Source organism: Sorex fumeus, unplaced genomic scaffold (assembly GCF_029834395.1).
Source record: "Sorex fumeus unplaced genomic scaffold, SorFum_2.1 ptg000055l, whole genome shotgun sequence".
Taxonomy (NCBI): domain Eukaryota; kingdom Metazoa; phylum Chordata; class Mammalia; order Eulipotyphla; family Soricidae; genus Sorex; species Sorex fumeus.
The window spans coordinates 3497896-3522204 of NW_026606112.1; the positions used below are offsets into that span (position 1 = coordinate 3497896).

The 24309-nt window shown below is 45.4% G+C and overlaps 1 non-coding gene and 1 pseudogene across 1 annotated transcript; both read left to right on the forward strand.

Moving 5' to 3' along the window:
* The first annotated feature begins 4061 nt into the window (after positions 1-4061).
* Positions 4062-4200, forward strand: LOC130034053 (small nucleolar RNA SNORA72). The gene has a single exon (XR_008794050.1). It is a non-coding gene; the product is annotated as a small nucleolar RNA SNORA72 (small nucleolar RNA).
* An 18754-nt stretch (positions 4201-22954) lies between these two features.
* On the forward strand, positions 22955-23446 carry LOC130033998 (40S ribosomal protein S23-like; annotated as a pseudogene).
* Positions 23447-24309: the final 863 nt, after the last annotated feature.

Genomic DNA, 24309 nt, shown 5'->3' on the forward strand with positions numbered 1-24309 from the left:
CATATGGGATGCTGGGAATCGAGCCTGGGTCAGTAGCGTGTAAGGCAAACGCCCTACCTGCTGTGCTATCACTCCAGCCCTGTCTTCTCTTTTTTTCATCCATTAACTCTGGAAAATTCTGTGTAATTATCTCCAAATATTATATATTATTCTGGTCTCTGCTTCTGATTCAAATATATTATACATTCTTGCTATGTTCCATCTCTTCTTTGGGGGGAAGGGGGCAGACCTGGCTGAGCTCAGGGGTTACACCTGGCTGTGGCTTAAGAAGTACTCCTGGCAGTGCTCAAGGGACTATATAGGATGCTGGACATCAAACTGGGGTCGACCACTTTCAAGGCAATAACCCTACCTGCTGTACTATTTCTCCAGTCCCTTTTCAGTCTCTTATCGTTTTTTTTTAATTTATTTTTGTTTGTTCGTTTGTTGTGGGAGCTACTGCCAGTGATGCTCAGGGTCCATGCAGGGCCTAGATCGAACCCAGAGCCTCAAAAGTGTAACGTATGCACCACTCTTCTTAACTCGCATCCCTGGTCCTGTTCCTGGTGGGATCCATGGACTATATGGGATGCCCTGGATGGGATCTGGGGAAGCCAAATAAAAGGTAAACGGCCTACTCTCTGTATTGTCATGCCAGCTCCCATATATTCTATTCTACTAGTCTACTAGCAATATGTTCATTTTGCTAATATGCCACAATTAGCTTAACTAGTTGCCAGTTGATGAAAATTGAGGTTCTTTCCAGTTTTTCACAATATGATGATTAAAACTGCTATCAACATTTGTATAGGAGTCTTTGTGTGGGTATTGCTATAAATTTCTCATGGGCAAATACTTTGAAGTAGAATTGCTGGGCTGTATAATAAATGTATGTTTGCTCTTGTATTATCTGCCAAATTTTTTTTTCAATGTGGTTATTTGAAAACTACAAATTTGGACCATTCTAGTGAAATGGTATCTCATTGTGATTTTAATCATCCCCTTTTCCCTAATAGCTAGTGATATTGAGCATATATTTTGAGGGGGTTGGAGGGTGAGGGTTTGGACCACATCTAGTGCTTCTGACTCAATGCTCAGGGATCATTCCTGATGGTGCTCAGTGGACCCTATATGGTGTCAGAAATCAAAGCGAGTTCAGAGCATGCAAGACAGGTACCTTAACCCCTGTCCTATCTCTCCATATTTGCTATATATATATATTTTTTTTAAATCACTCTTACCTTATATTTTTTGGTGAGGGATATACCCAGTGGTGCTGTGGGCTACTGCTTGCAAGATGCTGGGGGACCATGTGGCATCAGGGATTAAAACCTGGGTTCCTGCATGCAAGCACACACACACCAGCCCATTGAGCTTATTCCTCCATCCTTTATTCAATGGTAACGGTTCTTAAGCAAATATTATTTTGGGGGGCATGGAGGGGCACATCTGGCTCTGTGCTCAGGTGGGCTCAGAGGACCATATGGGTGCCAGACACTGAACCCAGGTCAGCCCTGTGCAATGCTATTGCCTTACCCACTGTACTCTTGCTCCAGCCTCAAACACATTCTGTGGGGCTAGAGACATATTTCAACAGGCTGGAGCTCATGCTTTATTTCGTTTTTTTTTTTTTTTTTTTTTTTTTGCTTTTTGGGTCACACTTGGCGATGCCCAGAGGTTACTCCAGGCTCTGTACTTAGGAGTTACTCCGGGCGGTGCTCAGGGGACCATATGGGATGCTGGGAACCAAACCTGGGTTGGTTGCATGCAAGGCAAACGCCCTACCGGCTGTGCTATCTCTCCAGCCCCAGGAGCTCCTACTTTAAATGAAGAAGGTCCAGTTTTGATTCTTGGTGCTTCATAGTCCTCTGAGCACTGCTGGGAGCGACACCTGAGAACTAAGTTGGGAATAATTCCTGAGCACCACTGAGCATGGTGCCTGACCCTCAAATATATATACTCTAAGGGCAGGGGATGTGACGAAAGTGGTAGAGCACATGCCCTGCGTTGATTCCTAGTCCCCCCTGCAACAAGCCATACCCACCCAAAAAAAGAAATGCGTATACGTATATGTATATGTCTAATATATACATACATGGTCTAGATATACATTTTGGGGAGGTTTGGTTCAGGGGCTTCACTTGGTGTTGTTTAGGTGCTACCCCAGCTCTGTTGCCCAATGGTCTTGGCTGTGCAGTGCCAGGGATAGGATTTAAGCCATCTACAAACAGCCCATTGAGGGGGCTGGAGTAATAGCACAGCAGATAGGGCATTTGCCTTGCACGCAGCCAACCCGGGTTCGATTTCCAGCATCCCATATGGTCCCCTGAGCATTGCCAGGAGTAATTCCTGAGTGCAGAGCCAGGAGTAACTCCTGAACATTGCCGGTGTGACCCAAAAAACGCAAAAAAAAACCCCAGCCCATTGAAAGTGGGGTGGGGGAAAGAGAGAGAGAGAGAGAGAGAGAGAGAGAGAGAGAGAGAGAGAGAGAGAAAGAGAAAGAAAGAGAGAGAGAGAGAGAGAGAGAGAGAGAGGAGAGAAGAGGAGGTGTCTGCCATAGAGGCAGGCTGTAGGGCTGTGGGGGAGGGAGCTGAGGGGGGAGGGAAACTGGGAACATTGGTGGTGGGAAATTACACTAGTGGAGGGATGGGTGTTGGGACATTGTATGACTGAAACCCAGTCATGAACAGTTTTGTAATGCTCTATCTCACAGTGACTCAATTAAAAAGAGAGAGAGAGAGAGAGAGAGAGAGAGAGAGAGAGAGAAAGCAAAAAAACAAACCCAAAAAAAGACCACAATCTATTGACTGTTTGCCTCTGGCTCAAGATAACTCTGTATTTTAATTCTTTAAAATCAAATATACGGTTTACAATTATTTTCTCTCCATGTGTCATGGTTCCTTTATTTTGTTTATGGCGTTCTTCAAAGAGCAGACATTCATCCCCGCCCGCCCACCCTGCAGGTCACTGAGCAGGGGCTGCAGATACCCACTTGTAGTTGCCCAGCAGGAGGCCGTGGTTCATTCCCAGACCTGGCTGCTGAGCTCACACACTCCAGTTACGGTGCTTGCTGGGAGTCACACACACACACACACACACACACACACACACACACACACACACACACACGATTGCAGAGCTCAGAAATCTCACACACTTTAAGGCGACTTCAGGCACCTTGGTACGTGGGGTCATTCCAAGACCTAACTCAGAGCCAGTCAGAAGAACAGTCGTTAACCATTGAGCTACACCCCCAGATCCATTTATTATTGTTATTAATTTTGGCTTTGGAATCACACATGGAAGTGCTCAGGTCTCACAGATCACTCACGGTGGTGCAAGAGGTCATTTTTAGTGTCAGGGATCCAAATGGGGTCTTCAACAAGCAAGTCAAGAACCTTAATGTCTCGGGCCGGAGCGATAGCACAGCAGGTAGGGTGTTTGCCTTGCATGCGGCTGACCTGGGTTTGAGCCCTGGCATCCCATATGGTCCCCCAAGCACGCCAGGAGTAATTTTTGAGTGCAGAGCCAGGAGTGACCCCTGAGCATTGCTGGGTGTGACCCAAAAAGAAAAAAAAAAAAAAAGAAATTTAGTGTCTGTACTCCCTGGCCTTTCATTTATGATTTTTACCACTATAGCCATGTCCTTGGCCTACACATTACTTTTTTTTCTTTTTGGGTCACATCCGGCAATGCACAGGGGTTACTCCTGGCTCTGCACTCAGGAATTGCTCCTGGCAGTGCTCGGGGGACCATATGGAATACTGGGAATCGAATCCGACTAGGCCACGTGCAAGGCCCTACCCGCTGTGCTGTTGCTCCAGCCCTGGCCTGCACATTACTTTTGAAAATTCCTATTTTATCACCTTTTTCCTTTCATGGGCTGTGGGGTTTTTGGTCTGTGTCCTATATAAGTAATATTTTTCTAAGCCAACTATTTTCTTTTTGAAAAATTTAGCCTTAGCTATGTTTCATTTCAAATTAAAATTTTTATTGATATGAGGGAAGGTCTTGGTTATTCAACTGTTCAGAAACATTTGTTGAATCATTTCTGAAGCTGGGGAGATAGAACAGGGATTCAGCTGTGAATATTCTCTCTGTTCTGGTTTTGTAATAATCAGGACAGACTGAACATTCTCTATAATAATAAGACTATGCTTGTGTTCACAGACCTAGATCTTTATCCACCTAAGTCTGATCTTCGAAATGCTAGTGATAATTTAAAAGAGAAAGAGAGAGAAGAGGGGTTCAGACACTTGCCTTGCATGCGGCCTACCCCAGTAGAATAACTAGCACCACATATGGGTCACTCATGAGCAGTCAGGAACAGCCTCTGATCACCAGGGGTGTGTCCCCCCCACCCCCTACAAAGGACAGTACTATCCTTTCTTCCATTAAATCATGTTGGAAAGTTGACCACGTAAATATTGCTGCAGTGACCAGGGTTGCAGGCAGGAATGGCTGTGGTACTTGCATATTTGTAGCTGTGGTGCTCTCTGAGTCTTACACAGCAGGCTGTACATAGCACACCTGGCCACGGTGCTGGTGCTCACTGAGGTTTGTACTTCTTTAGTTTCACTGTTAGCACATGTGCTTTTTTTTTTACATGCATGCTCTCATTTATTTCTTTCAAAATCCCTCTAAAGTGGATATTATTTCTTAGTCTCCATTTTATATCTATTAAGCTGAACTTTTAAAAATATTTTAATTGAATCGTCAGATACAGTTACAAAGCTTTCAAGATTGAATTTCAGTCATACAATGTTCCAACACCCATCCTCTTCACCAGTGTACATATCAATATCCCCCCATCCCTCCTGCCACCCCCCTCCACCCAAGAGGCAGGCACTTCTCTCTCTCTCTCTCTCTCTCTCTCTCTCTCTCTCTCTCTTTCTCTCTCTCTCTCTCTCTCTCCTTCTCTCTCCCTCTTCTTTCGGGCATTATGGTTTGCAATACGGATACCATCATGTTTGTTCCTTTACTCACTTTCAGCACACATCTCTCATCTAGAGCAATCCCTCCAGCCTCATTGTCATCATGGTCCCTTCTCTATCCCAACTGCTCTCTCCCCCAACCCTTGAGACAGGTTTCCAACAGTGGACCATTTGTCCTGACCCTTGTTTCTGCTATCTTTGGGTGTCCTTTTACTGTCTCGTAATATGTTTTTTTTATATAGCCCACAAATTCTATGTCTGTCCTTCTTCTTCTGACTTATTACACTTAGCATGATACTCTCCATGTCCATCCATTTATAAGCAAATCTCATGACTTCATTTTTCTAACAACTGTATAGTATTCTACTGCGTAAATATACCATAGTTTCTTTTACCAGTTGTCTGTTCTTGGGCACTCAGGTTGTTTCCAGATTCTGGTTACTGTGAATAGAGCTGTGAACATACAAGTGCAGATGGCATTTCTGCTGTGTTGCACACGTGCTTGCAGGGAGTTGCACTCTCAGTTGAAGCACACAAGGGAGCTGTGGCTGTGCTTGCTATGGTGCTCTCTCTTACACACACACACACACACACACACACACACACATGCACGCATGCGCGCGCGCACACATACACATGCTAGAGACTGCATTCCTGGTAATGCACCTGTGCATCATTTTTAGTTTCAGTGGTCACCAGCGGTGGCAGCCCTTTTCTTGTGGTGCTTATACAAATACCTGGTAGGTAATCACTAGCAGTACTGAGGGATCTCAGACAGCAGAATTACTAGGATGGTGCTGTGTGCATGTGGGACACCAGAGATTTGAACTCATGACCATACATTTGTGAGGCAGGTGCCCTTAATCATTGTGTTACTCTTCCTGTCATAGACAAATATCTTTTGGGGGTGATGTGTGGGGAGGAGGAGGAATGCCTAGTGATGCTCAGGGCTTACTCCTGGCCCTGTGCTCAGCATTACTCCTGGCCGTACTCAGGGGACCAAATGGGAATCTGGTGATCAAACCTGGGTTTGCCCTATCCACTGTACTATTTCCCCAGCCTCTAGATGAACATCTTAGGGCAGTGTTCTAAGACAAAATGAAAAATTAAGGTCCAGCCTCAGAAGTTGCCATTGTCCATTCCTATACATTCGATGAATTATAAGGCATTGTTTAACACAGAATGTGAGTAGCCATTGTCCTTAGTTCCTAGGAGAGAAAAATCGACATCGCTGGTATTTACTGAGTTATGGAAATGTCTTTGTTCTTCATGAGCTGCTTGGATGACACCCTCGCCTGCAATCTAAGATAACATGAATCAGGATGAAGAAACTGCTCGCCAGAGAGACAAACTGTGATTAAGGGGTTAGGGCTATGCGTCAGCCCAGCCTCCAGGAAGGGGTTGGATACAGCTTTCCATCACGAAGTCTATGACTCATCACTTAGGCCTATGTAATGAAACCTCATAAAAACTCCAGACACAAAGCTGGGTCCAGCTTCCTGCTTAGTGAAAACATTTTATTAAGAAGCTGATGCACTCGAGTCTGGGTGGAAAAGGGCCAGAAGGCGTCAGAACACACCCCGCCCCCAAAACTGTACCCGCTGTGTCTCCTCATTTTCCCCCGACTGCCTCTTTTCTTCGTTTTCATTCCCGCAATGGCCAGAGGTCACACACGAGCCCGGATTGTGATGCTTGCGCACTGGGTTGAAGCATTTGCTAGGGATCACACATGTGGCTGCGAGGATGGCACATCTGGTTGTGGGGATCGCACATCTGACTGCAGTGTTCCCAGCGAGCCAGGGTCTCATTCCCTTTGTGAGATGCCTGCAGTTACTCTGGCTGCAGTGTCTGCCCAAGTGGGGCAGTCATTGTGACACTCATACACTCACTGACACGCTCTCATACACCTGGCCAGCGTCGATTGGAGATCACAGACCCTGTTGTGGTGCCAGGAGTTCCCGACAGAGCTGCCAGGACTACAGTAGGGGCATCTGGGCAGCACCAGGACTGAATTCTGACTTCACAGTTACCAGGAAGGCGCTTTTGCCCCTGACCAAGCCTGGGGCCCCTATGTCACTATGTTTGGTGGGTCTTGATTACAACAAAAACTCAAGCTTTGTAACAAAACTGTTCTTCAAAAGATACTGCTTACCTAAACTCCATTAGTCTTCAGAAAGAATTACTGAACCTAAGTGCCCCGGGGATTCCCCCCTGATTTGCATAGGGTGGACCAGAAGTGCAGGTGGTTGGCAGCTGCCAGTCCTGCTAGTGAGGGGGGCGGGGTGGGGCCCTGCCATGTGGATTCTGACAGAAACTCCAGATGGCTCCAGAGTAGCGGAGCAGGCCAGCCCATGCCAGAATACAGGGCAGCTGGGTGCGAGGGCGAGGAAATAGACTGGCTCCAGCAGCAGAAAGGGGTGTGGGCTTTGGGGGCGCGGGGCGAATGGGGGTGGTGACAGGACTCTGCAGCCTAGAAACAGTTACTTACATCTGCTGGTTGATGGCTGAACTCTTCCTCTAAAATCCCAACAAGAACAAAAGAATTGCAGGGCTACAGAGATAGTTCTGGGGTTACAGTGCTCACCTGGTCTGTAACTGACACTTGTTGGACCCCTAGTGCTGCATATGGTTCCTGAAGCTCCTTTAAGAGCGATTCCTGAGGGGCCTGGAGCGGTAGGGCATTTGCCTTGCATGTTGCCGACCCAGGTTCAATCCCCAGCATCCCATATGGTCACCCAAGCACTGCCAGGGGTAATTCCTGAGCTCAGAGTCAGGAGTAACCCCTGAGCATTGCTGGGTGTGACCCAAAAAGCCAAAAAAAAAAAAAGTGATTCCTGAGCACCAATTCATATGAATTTAAATTAAAGCAGAGAGGAATGTTAGAACGTTTGTGGAGTTCCAGGGTAGCTCAAAGGCTGGAGCACATGCTTTGCATTGGGAGCCCTGGCGCAGCCTCCCACACTGCAGGGTCCTTCAGGCACGTGGAGAGCGATTTCTGAGTCAGGAGTCACCCCTCTGTGCCTCTGCCCCAACATAATAAAATTAGAAATAACCCCCCCCAAAATGTTTGTTAAACATTATGTAGCACTTTTAGGTGTTTTATAGAGGTCTCTCCAAGCTTAGTTCACAATAGTACCAGAGAAGATAGCTCTTCTTATTGCTTACTATAGATGTGCCTGTGTTTAAGGTGAAGAGGCAAAGGCTGAGAGGAGAATCCTTCCTGTGGCATAGAAAGGGGCCAGAGAGATAGTACAGAGGGTAGGGCGCTTGCTGTGCATGCAGCTGACTCAGCATGAATTCCTCGGCATCTTATATGGTCCCCTGAGCCTGCCAGGAATGATCCCGGAGTCAGAAGTAAGCCCTGAGCACCACTGGGTATTGGTCCAAGAACAAAGAAGGTAGGAAGGAAGGAAGGAAGGAAGGAAGGAAGGAAGGAAGGAAGGAAGGAAGGAAGGAAGGAAGAAACAGATGTGGGGGGAGGGAGGGAATGAGGAAGGAAGGGAGGGAGGAAGGAAACTTTTTGAAAGAGTTGTAGAGAACAGTTAGAGATAACAGAAATGGGTAGCACTGGCTAAACTGTGGAAAGAATGCCCCAAAACAAACAAACAAAAAAGACAAGCTGGAGTTGCAGATTTCATAACTCAGGGGCTGACTTCTAGGAGGTTGTGATGGGGGTGTTGACTTTGAGCTAAAAAATAGGTATAAAATCAAGAAGAAATATAGCAGAAATAAAAAGGATGTAGAGTATGAAAAGCCTAGATGAATCCTCCCTGGAAAGAGGCCTCCTCTAAAAACAGCCAAAAATCCTTCAAAATAACTGTCATTGCCTGCCTACAGAAATATGAAAAATTCATCAGAAACTAATACTCAATACTGTAGAGAAGACTATTTCCATTTAAAAGTTCCACGCAGAAGGCTTGGAAGATCCTTGGCCCCACATGCCTCTCCCATGTAGTTCTGATGGGGGCCAAGCACTTCTGAGAAGGCCCCTAAAAAATAAATCTAGATTCAGAGATAAGGGGTAAGGCACTTGCCTTGCACATCATGACCCAGATTCTAACCCTGGCAACATATAAGGTACCTTGAGCACTGCCAGAGTTAAGCTTTGAGCACAGAGCAGGAGTAAGCCCTGAATACCACCAGGTGTAGCCATGAAACGAACAAAAATTAATGAATTAAAAAATAAATAACATTAAAACTGAAGAGATAATACAGCAGGTAGGGCACTGGCCTGTCTCATGGCTGACCTGGGTTTGATCCTTGGCACACCATGTGGTCTCCCAAGTAATCCCTGACTGCAGTCTGGATAACTCCTGAGCAACAATGAGTGTGGCCCAAAACAAACAAACAAACAAATAAAACTCGTCTCGCTGTGAGCAAAATTGGAGTGGTCAGAGTTGTGCATAGGAGCGGCAGCAACTTTCCAGAGTGGGTATCAGCTCGAAAGTTGTTTAAATGCTGGGCTGCTTCTGTGGCATATGCAGATGCCCTGAAATACCAGGAGCTAAGCAAACTCCAATTGGGCAGAGATGTAATAGTACAGAGGTTAAAGTGCTAGCCTTTGGACTGGAGCGATAGCACAGCAGGTAGGGTGTTTGCCTTGCACGGAGCCGGCCCAGGTTCGATTCCCAGCATCCCACATGGCCCCCCAGCACCGCCAGGATTGTAATTCCTGAGTGCATGAGCCAGGAGTAACGTGTGCATCACTGGGTGTGACCCAAAAAGAAAATAAATAAATAAGTAAATAAATAAAGTGCTAACCTTGCATGCTTCAATCCCCAGCACAGCCTATGGTCCCCCAGGCATTGCCAGGGGTCAGGGTGTGGCCCTGAGCCCTGTTGGGTGTGACCCAATACCCCCAACCCCACCCAAAAAAATAAAAAAAGCAAAAACAAGAGGTAAGTTAGTAGGGCCAGAGTGAGCGCACAGTTTAATCCTTGGCATCCTATATGATCCCCCAAGCCTACCAGGAGTGATCCCTGAGCAGCACCAGGTGTGGCCCTAAAACAAACAAACAAAAAGACAAGCTGCAGTTGCAGATTTCTGTAGCTCAGTTCCATCTTCTTTGGGGGAGGGCAGAGGGAAGGAAGGTGGGTTATACCCAGAGGTGCTCAGGGGCTACTCCAGTATCTGTGCTCAGAGACCACTGCTAGAGGTGTTCAGGGGACCATATGTGGTGCTAGATTGAACTCAGGGTGAGGGTGGGGCTTGCATACAAGAGAAGTATGCAAGCCAGACTAGCTTTTTTTCAGATATTCTCTTGGGAGAAATAGAAAAGGCACAAGAGAGTAATAGTACAGAGGGTAAGGCAAATTGCTTTGAACATGGCCAGCCCCTGTTCAATCCCTGGCATCCCACATGGTTCTCAAGTTCACCAGGAGTGATCCCTGAGTGCAAAGCCAGGAGTTACCCCTGAGCATCGTCAAATATGGCAAGGAAGGAAGGAAGGAAGGAGGGAGGGAGGGAGGGAGGGAGGGAGGGAGGGAGGGAAGGAAGGAAGGAAGGAAGGAAGGAAGGAAGGAAGGAAGGAAGGAAGGAAGGAAGAGAGTGAGGGAGGGAGGGAGGGAGGGAGGGAGGGAGGGAGGGAGGGAGGAAAAGGCACGAGAGAAAGAGAAAGTAGGAATAAAGACTCTTTGGCAGGGCATAAGGAGTCCTTACCTAGAGATTCCAGATTAATTTGAGAACTATAGACATACTCCGTACCCACTTTCAGATGTCAGCATGGACCCTTTTCTTCCAGGACATCATTCACTTCTGGCTACAGCTCACATATCAGATGTCGTTGCCCTGGCGCTCAGCCCTGGTGGCTGCTGTGTCTGTGTTGAATTACCTGACCCAGCTCTTCTTATCAGTAGACACTAGAGGGTGTCTACTGGGTCAACAAAAGGATAGGTCGGTACTGAACTTTCTACTGCACCTTTTTCAAATTTCAGTGCTCAGACTGGAGAAATAGTGCAGAGAATAAGGTGACTGTCTTGCACACAGCTGACCCTCACTCAATCCACAGCACTGCATGTGATCCCCTGAGCACTGCCAGCTGTGGCCCCTGAGCACTTCAATGTGTAGCTAAAAACACAAAAGAAAATAGGGGACTGAAGAGATAAGGTAGTACATCAGGTAGGGTACTTACCTTGCATGAGGCAGACCTGGGTTCAGTTTGTTGCACCCCATATGAACCCCATACATCTCCAGGAGTGATTCCTGAGCACAGAGCCAGGAGTTATACCTAAGCAGCACGAGGTGTGGCCCCAAAACAAAAACAAAACACCTAAGAGGGATCAGAGAGATCGTATGGAGAGTAGGTTTGTTTTGCGTGTGGCCAACCCAGCTTCAATCCCCAGCATCCCATACCGTCCCCCAAGCATTCAGCGTATTTGATGGCGGTGGGGTGGAGACACTCTGCAACTGTGCCCAGGGCTTACTCCTACCTCTGCTCTCAGGGATCACTCCTGGTGGGGCTCAGGGGTCCATATGTGGTTCTGGGGATCAAACCCAGGTCAGGCACATTCAAGACAAATGTCTCACCACTGTACTAATTCTCCAGATCCCAAAAGTGAAATTGGAGTCTGGGTCATTCTGGATTTTGTTGTCTGTCTCGTTTTGTTGTTTTAGAGCATATTCTTGCCTGCACATTGCAGACAGGTATCAAAAATACTGGACTAAAGATATCATATCTCTTATAAACAAGTATTTAGAGAAACTTTATTCATGAAGGTAAATGCTTGAAATGAACTCAGATGTTCATCAACAAACAAATGGAGAAATAAATTGTGATATATTCATTTTGGAAGGTTTGTTTTGAACCACATCTGGCGATGCTCAAGGATACCTCTGCGCTTAGCAATTAATCCTCACGGTGAGTGGGGGACTATCTTGGATGCTAGGGAATCAAACCCGGGTCAGCTGCGTGCAATACAAATACCCTACTTGTGTGATATGCCTTCGGCCCCTGTGATATATTCATTAATGAAACAATGTTTAGCAAGAATCAACTACTAACACACACAACAGCGGCTGGAGTGTTGTTACAGCAGATCTGGCACTTTGCCTTGTATGCAGCCCACTGGGTTCCATCTCTGGCACCACCTTTGGTCCCCTGATCCCTGCCAGGACTGATCCCTGAGCACAGAGCCAGGAGCAAGCCCTCAACACCGCTGGTTGTGGTCCAAAAGGCAAAAATGGGAGAAGGACTGGAGCATCCGTTGTAGGCAGAGACACAGGTTCTGTCCCCTGCTCTGCAGCTCTGCTCGCCACGCACTTGGCTACCAGGCGTGGCCTCATGCCAGCTTCCAGACACTGAGTCAGCCAGCCTGAGGACAAGTGTTGACAGAAGAGGCCACCAGCTTTCCTGACCAGGGCTTGAGGAGGCTACTAAAAGGTGGTGCATGGGGGCAGGCATGCAATAAATAAAAAGACTACACCCTGAAGCACCGAGTTCCACTCTTCTTTGAGCAAAGGCACGTCAAAGGTTATTACCACCTTTGCACTGCGAACTGACTATCTGGACCCTTGGCTTGGGCTTTTGCCTTCACTCCCTGCAGCATATACTTCTCACTGATTTGCAGGAACTTTTATTTTGCCTAGTATCATTCATCCACCCCCCAACGCCCTTCCTGCCCGCCCTTTGGTTTTTAGGCCACACCTGGCAATGCTCAGGTTTACTCCCGGCTCTGCTCTCAGGAATTAGTTCTGGCAGTGTTCAGTGACCATATGGGATGCCGGGGATTGAACCCCAGCCAGCTGCGTGCAAGGCAAGTGCCTAATCCACTGTCCAATCACTCCAGTCCCTTGCCTAGTACCATTCTTGAAAAGATAGTTGTCAAATAGTAAGTACTTTTCTAAAAATAATATTTCTATGTTAAACAACCAAATGATTAAGTCTCTCCATCCTTCCATACTCTCCAATTTTCCCAAATTTTGTCATCTTTGATCATCTTTGTTATTTATTTTTTTGAGGAGCCGCACTGGGTGATGCTCAAGAGTTACTCCTGGCTCTGCACTCAGGAATCAGTCCTGGTGGTGCTTGGAGGACCATATGGGATGCTGGGGATGGAACCTGGGTTGGCTGCATGTGAGACAAGTGCTCTACCCGCTGTACTATCTCTCCAGCTTGTCATCAACTTTTCATGACAACACTTTAGTTACATTATTTTCTAGAGTGAGAGTAAAATAGTATTTTCTTTTTTCCAATCTGGTTATTCGCTCTCCTCCCCCTGCCCTTATTATAAGTTCTTAGAAGCTTATTTTGGCTCCACCATTTGTTTTGGTAATGTCGTATACATTTTTAGAATTGTTCCCGCATTTGGGAAGCCCCCTCTCAAATTTCTTCCATGTGTACGGTTACAAAGCATCTGAAATCTGTGCAGTGACAGACCCTGAATATTCTGCACTGTAGGTATTCATGAACAGTTTGTAGGGGAGGGTTCCTGGAAGTATTCATACACTGCAACAAATGGCAGTAACTTGACTCTTCCCAAAAGTTATTGCAGACTCTTTAAATATATTCTACTAAATCCAAACTAAATCCAAGCCATATTCCATTTTCTCTTGGCTGATCCACCCTAATACTTAAGAACTCTAATGCCTTCCAACATGAAGGAAGTGCTATAGAGAGGGTCTTAGAAAGAAGCGAGACAATAGTTTTACTATTGTGTTTTGACATTTTGAAATTTTTCCCAAATCTCATGATGCCGCAGCTTGGTAAGTACCCTTGGGTACTTCCCAAAGGGCACTGCAACTCACACTTCACTTGCTCTGGTGGTGAATTCATCTCTGTTCTTTGACCTGACTGATTCATTGACATTGATGTAAGTCTTTTTTTTTTTTTTGAACACAGGGACTTGCATATGCTCTACCATTTAGTCACATCCCAGCCCCTACGTTTTAAAATTAGTTTGATGGTGGGCAGAGTAATAGCACAGTGGGTGGAGCATTTGCTTTGCACATGACCAACCCAGGTTCAATCCCAGCACCATATAGAGTCCTCCAAACCCTCCAGGAGTAATCCCTGAGCACAGTGCCAAGAATACAGTTTGAGCACCACTGGTGTGGCTCAAAAACAAAAACAAAAACAAATAAATCAATAATATTATTTTGATGGGACTGGGATAATAGCAGTGAGTAGGACACTTACTTGCACATGGCCAACCTGGGTTCAATTCCCAGCATCTCATGATTCCCCCAACACTCAGGTGATGAGTGTGATTCTTGTGTGCTAAGCCAGGAATAAACACTGAGCACTGTTGGGTGTGGCAAAAAAAACTAGAAAGCAATTTGTGTGCCAGAATGCCAGCTCATGGCTAGGAGCACGTACTAGGCCTGAAGGGGCCCCAGGTTTGATTCCTGACTTCGTATAGTCCCTGACCCAGTACTGCTGAGAGTGACACCTGAACAAAAAGCTGAGTGTAACCACTGAGAACTGCTGGGTGGAGTGCCCAATTAAAAAAAAAAAAAACATTTTCGGGGGGGGGAGAGAGAGAGAGAGAGAGAAAGAGAGAGAGAGAGAGAGAGAGAGAGAGAGAGAGAGAGAGAGAGAGAGAAAGCAGTGGATAAGGTGCTTTCCTTGTACATGGTCGACTTGAGTTTGATCCCTGGACCATATATGGTCCCCTAAGCCCTACCAGGAGTGATCCTCAAACACAGAGGAGTCAGGAGTAATCCTGAATATTGCTGAATTTGGCCCAGAAAAGCAAACAAAAATCATTTTCAGAAAACTTGTGTGAGTCTCTATTAACAAATAACATGTGGACCATTTTTTGTGTTTTTTTTTTTTGGGGGGGGGGGCTTGGGAGCCACACACAGTGGTGCTCAGGGTTTACTCCTGCTCTGCACTCAGGAATCACTCCTGGTGGGGCTCAGGGGACCATATGGGATGATGGTGATTAAATCCAGGTCAACCACATGCAAAGCAAGCACCTTAACCACTGTAGATAGTACAGTGGTTTGGCCCCCAACATATGGACCTTTAAGCTTGAAGATTAGACAGAAAGTCAACTCTTGCTAGTTTAATTTTGAATAGAAGTCAGTTTTTATCCAAATTTATTGATTTATTGGGAAATTAATGAACTTCTATTCTTTTTTTGGGGGGATGGTAATACCTGGCAATGCTCAGGGGTTACTCCTGGCTCTGCACTCAAGAATCACTCCCGGTGGAGTACAGGAGATCATATAGGTTGATGGGGATTGAACCTGGGTTGGCTGTGTGCAAGACAAATTCCCTATCTGCTGCACTATTTCTCCGGCCCTTTCTATTCTTTTTCTGTTACGGTTAAATTCATGTACTCATTTGTCTCCCCACCCCTTCCCTTCCCTTTCTTTTCTGAGGGTTGGTGGCACATTGGCACTGCTCAGGACTGCTCCTGGCTCTGTGCTCAGGGATCATTCTTGGTGGTGCTTGGGAGACCAAGGATCAAACCCAGTTGGCCACATGCAAGGCAAGCTTCCTCTCTGTTGTACAATCTCTCTAGCCCCTTCTTTTCCCTTTGAACCCTTCACCCTATCCTTTCTCCTACTCACCATTTTCACCTTCATCTCTGGCAATTGTTGATCCATTCTCTCTCCATGAACTGAATTTAGTTCAGGTTTCTCATACAGGAGAGCTTATATAATATTTATCTTTGTCTGACTTGTTTCACTTACTATATCTCGTTTAAGGCCCATCCTCATTGACACAAATAGCAGGATTAATATTTTATGACAACATAGTTTTCCATGCAGCACAATTTCTTCATCCATTCATCTGTCACCTGATGCTCCATGTTCTGTGCTCCGTCCTGTTGCTTTTCCACCTTGTTTATTTTATTATAAAAATTGCCCTCCTGGGCACAAGGCTGTATTTATCTTTTCCAGGGAGTATTTGTGATTTTGGTTTCTTCACCTCTCCTTCACTCTATTAATGTTTGTTGTGATGAGCAGGGGGGGTCATATTCTAGGGAATCCTCTGTGCACGTCTCATCCCTAAATGGGACTCAGTTGAAAGGTGCCTTAAGAATAAATACAGGGAGGGGCTGGAGAGATAGCACAGCGGGTAGGGCGTTTGCCTTGCACGCGGCCGACCCAGGTTTGATTCCCAGCATCCCATATGGTCCCCTGAGCACTGCCAGGAGCAATTCCTGAGTGTACAGCCAGAATAACCCCTGTGTATCACTGAGTGTGACCCCCCCCCCGCCACGAAAAAGAATAAATACAAATTGTTTTATTGAAATAAACTTGTATGTTACTGGGCCAATGGAATGTTGCTGAAAAACTTTCTCAAGCTCCCACTCTAAAACTTCACAAAATTTTAGTGCCTGTGAGCTAGGACAAGGGTTAAGCCCTTGCACACCACTGTCCCCGGTTCAATCCCCATATGGCCGGTGCAGTCCTCCAAGCAGTGCCCAAAGTGATCCCTGAGCACAGAAGACTGGGGTATGACCCAACCAATTCCTCATAAAAAATTAAAATAAACACCATAATAGAATTTAAAAATTCAGACTGATATATATCCTCAAATTTTAAAATAATTCAGTTACTGGATAATATAAAACCCTAGATCTTGCTTATGCAGGTTCAGGGTCAGATATAAAAAACAATTTATGTATTTACCTTACATTGCGATGCAAAATAAACAAGTTAAATATGATTTAGTAAATAATAGCAATGTTCATTGTAAGTAATTAAATATTAATTTACTATACAAAAATACAATACATTTTTTTAAATTTTTGGGGCCACACTCGGCTATGCTCTGAGGTACTCTTGGCTCTGTACTCAGGAATTGTTCCTGTCTGTGCTCAGGGGACCATACGGGACGTCAGGGTTCAAAGCTGGATCAGCTACATGCAAGGCCAGTTTCCTACCTGCTGTACCTCACTCAATCCTAAAATATAATACTTTAAATAATTAAAACAATTAACTATTTTGTTTGTTAGGGAGTGTTTTTGTTTTGATGTTGGAAATTGAACCTAGGGTCCACTCATGGAAGCATGAACACTGAAAGTCTCTGACTTCTTTTTTTTTAAATTCAGGGTGTACTTCTGGGCTCAGGGATCATGCCTGGCATGTCTCGGGAGCCACATGGGGTGCCAGGGATCAAACCACATGGGGTATCAGGGGTCAGCCACACAAAAGGCAAGTTCCCTACCCCTGTACTAATCACTCCAGTTTCCCAGCCCTGACTTTTTATTAAAACTTTTTTAAAGTCAGTGTGTAACATGTGAACATTTCTCTTGGGTTTGATATCAAGCCAATACATTTCAGGGTCAGCATAATTGAATACTGGGAAAGAAAAAGAGAGAAGTGCTTCTATAAATTTTTTAAAATAGTGGAAAAATCTTGTTCTACTCAGTCGCTGACCCTCATAACTCCCCTATCTGGATTGGAGTAAGAGATAATAGCAGGGCTGAAGTGATAGCACAATGGGTAGCACAATTTGCCTTGCATGCTGCCAACTCGGGTTCGATTCCCAGCATCCCATGTGGCCCCTGAGCACCGCCAGGAGTAATTCCTCAGTGCATAACCAGGAGTAACCCCTGTGCATCACCAGGTGTGACCCAAAAGGCAAAAAAAAAAAAAAAAAAGAGAGAGAGAGAGAGAGAGATGATAGCACTACAATAATTCTTTTTTTTTTTTGGCCTGCATCTTTTAGAGCCTAATGAACAGCCAGGTATGAGACTGCATTGATGTATCACATTGTGCTTCATGGGATGGGGGTGGAACCGGCCCTGCTCTCCTCCATGACAATGCACCGGGTTAGCACTACAATTCTAATATGACTGGTGTAGTTCATAAAATATCTTGTTCTTTTTATGTGTATAATTTGACCAACGTGCTGGTTCTTCTTTCAAAAAAAATTAAAAGTTATTGGGGGGAAAGAGTGCTGTCCCTCCACCTGCTCCTCCTAGGCGGCTCGGTGGCCACCATCTTCCAGAGGCCACTGGACACTTAATGTCCATGATCCCAGAGACTTAGAAACAAATCTCGAAACCCAACAACTTTTGGCAGAAATGCTTCCGGTCCCTGCAGTAGATTACCGGTGCTGGGCCACCCCAGGTGGAAATAGGTTTCATGTCTTGGTCTGTTCCCCCTGGCGTCCCGGTGGCCGTCATCCTCCAGAAGCCACTGGACAGTCAGGTTTGGGCCCACAGTGACGAGACAGTTGGGGTCTCACAGGATGGGGGTGGAGCCGGCCCTTTCCTCCCTATCCCAACTAGACCCCCAGTCACCGCCCCGCAAACGGCCTCTCTGGCTCCTGATCAACTGCTTACGGGCCATGATCCCAAAGACTTAGGAACAAATCTCGGAACCCAGCAGGTTTTGGCAGAAATCCCTCCAGATTTAATTGTTAAAATTTCAGAATTTCAAAATTGAGTGGCCACTACTGCAGTCATGCAACATCATATGTTATTCATAACCGGCAATAGAAAACAAATTGTCTACTCTTGCCTTTTTGGCAGATCTGAGTGTTGGGGTAAAATAAAAATGGTGGGTCTGGTGTCAAAATACTGAATGTAATCAAAGTAGAGAGAGAGTAACATGGAAATCATCTGCCCCACAGGTAGGGGGATGGTGTGGGATGTGGGTATACTGGGGTTTTTGGTGGTGAATAGTCACTGGAGAAGGTACGGGTGTTTCATTGTATGACCGAGACTTAAACCCAAAAGCTTTTTTTTTTTTTTTTTTTTTTTTTGCTTTTTGGGTCACACCCAGCGATGCACAGGGGTTACTCCTGGTTCATGCACTCAGGAATTGCTCCTAGCTGTGCTTGGGGGACCATATGGGATACTGGGAATCGAACCCAGGTTGGCCGCGTGCAAGGCAAATGCCCTACCCACTGTGCTATTACTCCAGCCCCAAACCCAAAAGCTTTGTAACTGCTCTCATGGTGATTCAATAAATAAAATTGAAAAATTGAAAAAAAAAAGTAAGGTGGAGTTCATGCCCAAATCAATCAGCCTAATCAGTGGCTGAATAAAAAGCAGTACTCTTATATTAAAAAAAAAATTAAGAGTTAAGATACAATTAATAGCATTATTTTTTTTCAGGTGTGCAATATAATGATACTCATTTGCATTTGCTTCCTTTCTCTTCATGTTAGCGTTCCCAGCAGTCAGTGGTCAGGGCTTCTCCCACCTAGTGCCCTGAGCTCCGTGCCTACCCCTTTCTGCCCGCAAAGAAAACAGAACCTTCCCTTAGCTTTCCCCTTTCTTTTCTCTTCCCTGCATGACACCTGCATTCTCCCTCACATACAATTTTGTCTCCCTGACCTAAGGCTGTGAACCATTCAGCTTATCCCACTTTAGATGGAAAAATCCTGTCACTGAAAGATACACAATCAGACTTTCACCTGCCAAGACCTCCCCTATGGATTCTAAAAGGGCTTCTGTTTATTGAATTCAATTACTCTGCTCACATACCCCTTCTATTTTCTCCAGGTATGTGGTAGATCCCAGCACACAGGGAGCAAAAAGATGTCTATTTTGTCACAGCAGCAGTGAGAGAATCAGGGAAGCAAATTAGGGTACAGAAATGTCGTTTCTAGGGCTAGAGGGTTAGTACAGGGGTTTAAGTCACTCACTTGCCTTGCCGTAGACTTAATCTTAGTCTCATTTCCAGCACCAAATGTCCCCCCTGCCCCACCCCCCGCCACCGTCCCTGACACTGCTGTAACAACCTCTGAGCACCAAGCACCAAGCCAGGAACAGCCCCTGAGCACTGCCAGGTATGGTTCAAAAACAAAAATAAATAAAATTAGAAAAATGAAATTTCTAGTAATTGTTTTCATTTTACAAAAACAAAATGAGTGCTATGGTAGAAATTTTAGCCTATGTATTCGATCTTTTTTTATTAAAATGCAAATAGAGGCTGGAAATAAAATATAGGAGGTAGGATGCTTGCCACGCATACGGCTGGCCTGGGTTGGATTTGTGGAACCTCATATAGTTTCTAAGCACTGACAAGAGTGATTCCCCAGTACAGAGCCAGCAGAAGCTCTGAGCACAACTGGGTGTGGCCCCAAGGCCCAATGATAATTTTTTAAACAAAGAAAGTAAATACTGTGTCAGATTTGGAGATTAGAGAAGTCAAAACTCTGAAATTACTTTTTTTTTTTTTTTGCTTTTTGGGTCACACCTGGCGATGCTCAGGGGTTACTCCTGGCTCATGCACCCAGGAATTACTCCTGGCGGTGCTCGGGGGACCATATGGGATGCTGGGAATCGAACCTGGGTCGGCCATGTTGGCTGAGTGCAAGGCAAACGCCCTACTCGCTGTGCTATTGCTCCAGCCCTGAAATTGCTTTAAAATAATTAAGTCTCTTGCTGATCAAGAGGATTTTTGTTTTATGTTTATTTTACAGGTTGCTGAGTACGCTGGGAACTCTGTGTGTGTGTGTGTGTGTGTGTGTGTGTGTGTGTGTGTGTGTGACTATAGAGAACTTTGCTTTAATACTTGACAGATAAAACTTCAGGGGAAATTTTGTTGATGTTTTTGTTTCTGGACCACACAGGCGGTACTCAGGGCTTATTCCTGGCTCTGCACTCAGGGATCACTCCTGGTGGGTTTGGCATGCTGGGGATCGAACCTGGGTTAGCCTTAAGCAAGGCAAATGCTCTACCTGCTGTACTATAAGAAGCTCTGAGTCAGGATGGGGGAAGGTTTTTTGAAGGTTATGCCTTGTCCACAACCCTGTGATGCTTACTTCTCTGGAAATAAATGTGATTGACTTCTCAATTCACTGATGGTAATTCCTCTAGATGACACTGCAGACTGTGGCCTTGCTCAGTGGGCCCCAGCTGACTGATGAGTAAGAAATGGTCATCTTGAAAGATGACCATAAACAAGCATAAACAAGCCATAAACAAGCAACATCACAGATAGTGGATCACTTGTATGTGAGTGACAGACAGGTCTAGGGAAAAGGGGGGTAAGTGAGATCTGTTGCCCTTGCCTCTTGGGATTGGTTTGTTTGTTTGGGTTTTGGGCCACATCTGGAGGGGCCCTGTGCTTAGAGCTACTTCCAGCACAGTGCTCAGGGTTTGCTCCCAAAGGAGGACATGTCTCATTTAATCTGACTAATTAGTTTCCTTTATTCCTTGCAACAAACAGAATCTATGTCAACAATGATGATGCTATTAACAAGAGTAGCCAGTCCTCAAGGAGGGTCCCTATAATGGTGGGATACAGCAACTATGTACATTAATACATTAAGTTTGAACACTGTAGCACTGTAGCACTGTCCTCCCGTTCATCGATTTGCTTGAGCTGGCTCAGTAAAGTCTCCATTGTGAGGCTTGCTGTTACTGTGTTTGGCATATGGAATATGACTCCAGGCTTTACCATGCGGGCGAGATACTCTCAGTAGCTTGCCGGGCTCTCTGAGAGGGGTGGAGGAATCGAACACAGGTTGGCCAGGTTGGCCGTGTGCAAGGCAAACGCCCTACCTGCTGTGCTATTGCACCAGCTGTAACCAAATTACCTAAACTATAATTTTAAAATGTAAGTACCTGGTCTTAATTAAGCATATGCAATGTGCCAGGCATTAAGGTTAACCACTTTTGAGATTTTGTCTCATTAGAGAACAAATATTGTCTGTCACAATATCTATTTAAAAATGTTACATATTTCCCAATTTTATGGGTTTTTTGTTTGTTTGTTTGTTTTTTGCTTTTTGGGTCACACCTGACGATGCCCAGGGGATACTTCTGGCTCTGCACTCAGGAATTACCCCTGGTGGTGCTCAGGGGTATGCTGGGATACTGAGATGCTGGAAATATGAGATGCTGGGAATTGAACCCAGGTCGACCGCGTGCAAGGCAAACACCCTACCTGCTGTGCTATTGCTCCAGCCCCAATATTTCCCAATTTTAAATATTTTAAAACCACCTTTCCTGAATAAACATTTCTCATGTTTGGAAAGTACATGGAAGTATGAATAGAGGAAAAACATTTTCCATGATCTCATTAATAAGACACAGTAATGGTTAACATTTCACCTAAGAAATGCTTCACTTTAGGTGCCAGAGAGATAGTACAGTAGTTAAAACATATGCATTAGAGAATCAACCAGGGTTCAGTCCCCAGCACCCCATAGGGTCCCCTGAGCACTGCCAGAGGGATCCCAGAGGGCAGAGCCAGGCATAAACCCTGAGCACAGCTGGCCATGGCCCCAAAACAAACAAACAAACTTTCAGTGATTGGATGGAGAGCTCTGTGGGCTGAGCACAGACCTGCAGGAGGCCAGAGTTCCATCCCCAGCACTCTGTGGTTCCCTGAGCAACTCCAGGAGTGACTCCTGAGCACAGAGCTGGGAGTAGCTATCAAGAACTGCCAGTTGTGGCCCACCCAAACTGACCATCAAAAAGAAAATTCCTCATTTCTTGCCACCACCCAATTCCATTATGTCTCCTAGAAGATTTCTTTTTCAAATCAGCAAGTTCAGATAGCACAGTTACATGAAAATATAGAATTAATATTATAATGGAAACAGAAAATTTGAAATTGTAAACTGAATTCAAGGATAATATCTGTTTATCTCTGCATTCTCGACATTGAATATAGAACCTCTAACATAGGAAGTGCTAAGTAAATCAGTATCTTGAAGCCCAATTTACAGAAAGTTTTTGGAGGGAGTCGGGGAGGCACATCTGATGGGAAGTTAATTAGACTCAGAGTTCAGGAATCATGGGCTAGAGAGAAAGTGCCATGGATAGGGTGCTTTTTCACTGGACATGGCAGACACGGGTTTGATTCCTTGCATCCAATATGGTCCCCCAAGCACCACCAAGAGGAATTCCTGAGTGCAGAGCCAGAAGTAAGCCCTGAGCATCACCAGATATGGCAAAAAAAAAAAAAAAAAGTTTCAGGGGCTAGAGAGATAGTACAGTGGGTAGGATGCTTGCTTCGCATGCAGACCTGGGTTCAATTTTCAGCATCCCATATGGTCCCCCAAGCACTGCCAGGAGTGATCCCTGAGTGCAGAGGTAGGAGTTATCCCTGAGCATTGCTGGGTATGGCCATCAAAAACAAAACAGAGCTTTTTTGCTCGGACCCGTGCTGCTGGCAGGATGGGTAAGTGTCGTGGCTGCATACCGCCTGGAAGCTCCGCAGCCACCAGCGGGATCAGAAGTGGCATGACAAGCAGTACAAGAAGGCGCACTTGGGCACGGAGCTGAAGGCCAACCCATTCGGGGGTGCCTCCCATGCCAAGGCGATCGTGTTGGAGAAAGTTGGTGTTGAGGCTAAACAGCCAAATTCTGTTATTAGGAAGTGTGTCCGAGTTCAGCTGATCAAGAATGGCAAAAAAATCACAGCCTTTATACCCAATCACGGCTGCTTGAATTTCATTGAGGAAAACGAAGAAGTTCTGGTTGCTGGATTTGGTCGCAAAGGGCATGCTGTTGGTGACATTTCTGGAGTCCGCTTCAAGGTTGTCAAAGTAGCCAACGTGTCTCTTTTGGCCTTATACAAAGGCAAGAAGGAAAAACCAAGATCATAAGTTTTTATGATGAAAGCACAGTAGTAATAAATTTTCATATACTCATAAAAAATAGAATAAAACAAAAACCCAGATTCGGAGCTCAAGAATTGAATCAGGGCCTCATACTTGCCAAGCACATGCTCAACCACCACCAAGTCACATCCTTGGCTCCCTCACGTCCCCATCCCCCCCCCTTTTTTTTAATGTTTTGAGGCTATATCCAGCCATTCTCTGGATACCAAATATTGTGAGGAGGATCAAAATAGGATTAGTTACATGCAAAGCAAACATTTTACCCTCTGAACTTTCTCTTAGGTTCCTTTAAAAAAAAAATGGGGCCACACCTGGAGCCTCAACAAGGGTTCTTTGTTTTATTTTTTATTTTTTTTTTTAATTTTATTTATTTATTTATTTATTTTCTTTTTGGATCACATCCAGCGATGCACAGGGGTTACTCCTGGCTCTGCACTCAGGAATTACCCCTGGCAGGGGACCATATGCGATGCTGGAAATTGAACCCAGGTCAGCCGCATGCAAGGCAAACACCCTACCCGCTGTGCTATTGCTCCAGCCCTTGTTTTATTTTTTTATTTTGATTTTTTGCAGTGCTAAGAATCCAGCCTTGGATTCTTATTCGAGTAAGATCAGACCATTTCCAGAGGTGCTCAGGGACTCTCTCTCTCTCTCTCTCTCTCTCTCTCTCTCTCTCTCTCTGTCGTTGTAGTGAAGATTCTAGTAAGCCTCTTCCATTGTATATCAATAGAAAAGAACAGTAGGGCTTTTGCCTTGTGCCTGGTGAGCCAGGTTCGATTCCTCCGCCCCTCTCGGAGAGCCCAGCAAGCTACCGAGTATATCTCGCCCCCACGGCAAGGCCTGGCAAGCTACCCATGACATAATCGATATGCCAAACACAGTGACAACAAGTCTCAAAATGGAGACATT